A 6,000-nucleotide genomic window follows, 5' to 3' on the forward strand; every position below is an offset into this window, starting at 1 on the left:
CTATAAAGCTCTTTTTCACAGATGTCCAGTAGAGGCGGGTGGAGAACGTGACAGCAACAAACAGTACAAAAACATAATAGTTGTGGAAAGTATTAGAAATGTAAACAAATCACCCAAACACGTACAAATACAACTAAACCATCCCCATCCTACAAGGCAAAGCCAACTGAGACATTCACTTATTTTTCAGAAGAGACCTGGCCACATAATTCCTACTCTTAGTTCTTTCGGTAAAGTCACGTAGGTAAAAAATTAAATTAAAATAAAACATTAAAAATCACGACGTTTCGGAGGCAACACAAGTCTCCGTCATCAGGTGGTGATGCAGCTAATCTGGCTGTGACGGTCCCACCTGATGACGGAGACTTGTGTTGCCTCCGAAACGTCGTGATTTTTATTGTTTTATTTTAATTGCATTTTTTACCTACGTGACTTTACCGAAAGAACTAAGAGTATGAATCCTTGCAGTCACGAAAGCTTCATATCTAGAATTGGCCACAATGCCAGCACAACAAAGTGGCCCGTCATTTGGACATTTATAGCACCAACATAATCTAAATAATCTTATTGCATGTTAAGATTATTATTATTACAAATGCAACAGTGTCGACAATGCAGATAACGAGGACAGCAGGGTGCTTAATGAATATTGCACAACTAACACACGAGGTGCTAAACAGTCGTAAACGAAACTCACGTGGGTAAAGTCAGTGCAAGCTTAATATGAAACGTTAGGCACGGGTAACAATAGTGTAAGCTCTATATTTTAGTTTAACAAAGATCCCCCCCCCCCCCCGTTCAGCCTGAACAGGCTTTATATTCTTAGGTTTTTTCGGTAAAGTCACGTAGGTAAAACATTAAAATTAATAAAAGTAAAATAAAATAAAAAAAAATCACGACGTTTCGGAGGCAACACAAGCCTCCATATTCAGGTGGAACCGTCACAGCCACGACAGCTGTATCAAGTAAATGAGAGATTGCAGGAGCTACCACTCCGTTTATATAATGGTTGGAGAGGGGGGAAGGGGCAAGTGCAGCACACTTTTTATTCATATGGTAAGGTGAGGCTTAAGAGGGTGAGCCTTTGTTATGGAGAGGTACGGTTTGTGACTCAACCTGTGACAAGGAGAAAACAACTAAACATGGTAAACCTGTGATAGTTGTCTGTCAAATAAGATTGGCCAAATAAGTGTTGTTAAATTTTTTTTTGAACAGGCTGTTGGGACAAGTCTCACAGTTACATAAACACACGCAAATGTAAAGAGACGGTGCAAACATGTGGGCGCAAGAGGCGCCAGAAGGAATTAGGTACATGTGCAAGTCAGCACTGTGCTTTTGATTAATCGGGCAATAAAGAGGGGGACGGAAGGGAGGAAACCAAGCTGAGTGGCAAGGGTGACGAGATGTTAACTCCCTCGCCTGGTATGCAGGAGGTCGTGAGATCGCGACCCGGACGCCTGCTGTATATTTGGAGTTTGCATGTTCTCCCCGCGGTTGCGTGGATTTTTATCTGTGTCCGCCGGTATTCCCTCCACATTTAGAAACATGCGGTTAGAATATTTGGCTGCTGTAAATTTCCACGTGATGAGACACTTCGTTGAGCTATCATTGGTGGCCAGGTCGCTTCTGAAAAAATGCGAAATAGCTCAGTGGACCCCGCCTGGTAAAGTAAAAACAGTTTAATAGTTTATAAACGTGGAGTAATACTTTTTACCAAACAAAGTTTTAGCAAGCGGAATTTTTTTTTAAGAATAAGGAGGCACTCCTGAGGCTATGGAAGGGAGTCAGAGGAACTGAGTGGTGCTTTAGGTAATTGGCGGATTTGTTTAAGAGAACATTTAGGATGAAGACTGCCCAGTGGTGGTCTCCACAGATATCTAGTTGGACAAATTTGAGTTAATAAACAGCTTGTAATGATGAGTTCTATAGGGGACGTTAAGGGCAAACGGAGAGCATTGTGGTATGGAATTAAACGTTTTAAGAGAGCCTCGGATTCTCGGCGGAATATGGTGTCACAAAAATAAAATATGGGCAGGATCATTGGCATGAACTTTATTCAGATGGAGTTAAGGTGGAATACGGTGTTTTTTTTATCTTGTTAGCCATGTGGTCAATGTGGGTCTTGAACGACAGTTTAGAGTCCAGGATAATGCCTCGCTATTTAAAGTTGTCAACCTGCTAGATAGGGTGCATGATGAATGCATTAAGCTAAGATATTAACAAAGGTATTCTTAAAACGAGTGTTATTGTTTTCACTAGGTAATTTTACCCAATCTTGATTTGAAGCTTTCGTGACTGCATGAATCCATACTCTTTGGTTATTTCGGTAAAGTCACGTAGGTAGACAAATAAAATAAAACAAAAAATAATATATCACGACGTTTCGATCGCAACACAAGCGGTCGTCCTCAGGCGGAAGAAAACAATCCAGCAGTGGAACTGCTGAACCAGCGAGAGAGCTGTTACAACAGGAGGTTATATATGTGGCGATGGGCAAGCAAGTTTACCCAAGTTTTTATTTAGTTTAAATTTTAAATGCTAAAGTAAAGACCATCTTCAAATTCCTAATAATTAAGACGATATGTTTTTTGGCAATTGCAAATGGAATACGCAATTTAATAATAATAAAAAAAATTAACCTGAATTAAACTGGAGACATATCCCTGAATTCCATATCTTGTAAATTATTCCCCATGCTTGCTATTCATCTTAAAGCGGCATTCCAGGAACGCTCAACCGATCGCTGCTGCAACTGCGTGATGCGCTCAAACGGTTTGTCTGCAGCTGGCCCTCGTGGCTATGCAAAGGCACTCGGAAATTCAACAGCTCTGCGGTGCGGACAGGGAAGTCTATTCCACGGCAGGGGCCACACGTTAAGTGGACTTCCCTGACATTCCCATGGGCCGATCATCGGCTCTGAATGCCCTTACGTCGCGGCCCGCTCGCTTTTTGCCAGACCACCCTCCTCCTCCTCTCTCTCTCTCTCCCTCTCTCCTTTCCCCGCGGGCTTTTGTGGCCACAGGAATTCCGCATACAGATAGCCGCGGCCCGTACCACCCCGGCGGACCCCCGCCTCAACAAGACCGCCTTCAACAACCCCCACACGCCGCTCTCCGGGCAAACATTCCTGGCAGGATCCGTGTGGGAACGTGCGGTGAACAAGGAGCCAGGCAGTCCTTGCCCGCTTGCTTTCTCATAAGCCGCCCGCTATGAACTGGCGGAGGACAGATGGCGAGGTAATTAACCGCAATTACAGCCTTTAATCCGGCCGACCCATCGGTGGGAACGGGAGCAGGCAGTGTGGGCCCTCCTTGTGAGCGCGCGGGGAGGGGAGGGCTCGGGACAGGAGGGAGGTGTCAGTGGCTCCATCACAAGCGCTGGCTCCTTCTCCTCCCACCGTTCCCTGAGGGCCCGGTCATTGTCTTCTCCCTCCTCCTCCTCCTTCTCCTCATCCACGCCGCCACCTCCCCAGCCGATCCTGAGGGAGAGCGACAACGACCATTGTGGGCCAGGACGCCTCCTAACATCTGCGCGCCTTTTGACTGGACTGTAATCCTCCGGCCGTGAGCGGTGGTTCTCATCGCCTTACAAGTGCGGCGCTGAAAACGAAGCGGGACTTCTTAACTTTCACACGGACCACCGTCAGCGCATCGCCCTCTGTGTGCCGCGCTTGTAAGGCGATGAGAACCAACAGCACGCGCAGCTAGTGCACACGTCTTACATTATGCCCGTGCGTGCGCGCGCGTGCACGTGCGTGCGTGCGCATGCGTGCGTGCGCGTGCGTACGCGCGACAGGAACGCTTATTTACAGAGGGGAATTAAGCATATAGATAAATATTTCTACTTGCAAAACAGGCGTTCCCGTGCTAATAAGATCATTTGCTCTTGGAAATTGTACAAACAATAGTGGCTGTGGCACAACGAGGATGGACATTACCATAGGAATGTGGAGTTTCCACGGTTGGCTCAGGACCACCGATGGAGATGAAACGCTTTGACATCTCGACCTTGACTTGTGAAAGGTCATCTTTGACACCAGGTGAGGGGCAATTAAAGCAGCCAGGGCCTGATTAATGTGTTGGTAAAAAGCCACTTTGAAATCGACTTTTGGTGAAAAGGGCCTAATTGACAAAAATAGGCAGATACATGGTCCATGTGCGATTGAGACCTCGTGCAATTTTGCAAAGTGTCTCGAGTATGCGATAGTTCGGCGCTCAGTAGCAGTTATTAACAAGTCATAGCTTGTGTCAGAATTGGAAAATTCAATATCATGACGAAATAAGCGACAAGCATCTTGATCGCTGGTTCCCTACGAAAACAAGCTGCTAATTCAGCAAGTTACGTGCAGAGAAATCAAATTGTACCAATCTTGCTCACTGATAAATCGTTCAATCAGCAGACCTTCTCGGAAAGTAATATTTACTGACAAAAGTCTAAAATGACAGTTAAAAACAATCAAAACATTATTGCAAATCAATACAAAGTAACAAAAATATATATGACCATGAATTTGCACCAATGTCCACAATTTACAAAAAAGTAATTTAGGATTCAATTGGTAAAAGATGGACGAGCATTTGATGCGAAAGAAGTTCGACAAAAATACATAACCCGCATACGAATGTCACACAAATGTGTACGTATAATGTCATGCCCAATTGTGTTATTTTTGTACAGTCACACAGCGGACAAGTGTCAATAAAGGTAATCAAATATGCACCCCAACTTTTGTTGCTAATTTAATAGAAAAAGTGCATCTTACAAATCTGGAGAATCCATTGACAAACATTGGATCTCATTAGATCCAGGATGTATTCACCTGAAAGTGATCCCCTGCTAAACACATTTATTGATGGACATTGGTAATAGGCACAGGTAATCGTAATATATGTCGCTGTATGCTTATCACAGAGGTGGACTTACACAAAACATTGATTAATACGTGTCTGGGCATTGAAGTTTGGTGAAAGTGGAAGATCCATGGAATCTCACTGCACAATAAGGCAAACAACTTGAACGTTGCGATTAGAATGCGTGGCGGGAAAAGGCATTGCTGACAAAATCAGTAAGAGAAGTTTGCAATGGTTAAGGCACACGTGCAGGATTGGGGAGGGCAAGTTAGTGAGACGGGCATTGGAACCGCCAAGAACAGACTCAGAGCCAGAGAGTGAGCGACTATCAGTGGACCCCGGAGCTCAGGTGTCAGCAGATGAAGGACCTGGTGTAAGGAAGCGATCACGATCTGTGAGCGGCATCAGCAGCACCGCCCATGATGATGCTCCCCTTGACATTGACTTGATATGCAAAACATTATGAACACTAATTGCTTGCAGTAGTAGGAAAACGGATTCGACAATGCCGACTGCATTTCTTCAAAATGCCTGCGCAATTCTACTAGCTAAATTAACGATGCAACACAACTAACTGCGTTCATCAACTAAACTGTGCAGTGCCATGCTATAAAATGTTGCATTGATCCATAGATCTGTTGGCAAGACAGCTGGATTTTAACTTGGTTATCGAAGTAAGAATTCTTCATAACAACATCAAGCGCCATTCGCCACTAAGTGGCGGTGACGTCACCACTGCACGTGTGCCAGGCTACGTGCACTTTAAGGCGATTGTTAATAGTGAAGTATGGTCAAACAACCCCTGTGACTGACATGGCATTGCGAGGCCTTAACCCAGAGCGGATTGACATGCAGCTGTACATTGTTACAGTGACCACCAATTAAACATGTATGGAGTATTGTAGGCCCTGTTTATATGTTTTATACTACTTTAAATAGTATTTTCATTTTTGCATTTATTTTTTAAATTTAAATGTAGTACAATGTTTTTGGTTTGTAAATGAGATCAGATCCGGGGACTTTTAATTGTATTACAAATTTACTTGAAATGTTGCCGTTTCACTTTTAACCCACTTTCATAATTCAGTCACCAGTTCAATAAAAAAAACCACGTCCAGCTAAACACAACATTCACCCACACGATCCATCG

The sequence above is a fragment of the Lethenteron reissneri genome, chromosome 42, assembly GCF_015708825.2.
Source record: "Lethenteron reissneri isolate LAM-NWPU_2019-01 chromosome 42, ASM1570882v1, whole genome shotgun sequence".
In the NCBI taxonomy this organism is placed as follows: domain Eukaryota; kingdom Metazoa; phylum Chordata; class Hyperoartia; order Petromyzontiformes; family Petromyzontidae; genus Lethenteron; species Lethenteron reissneri.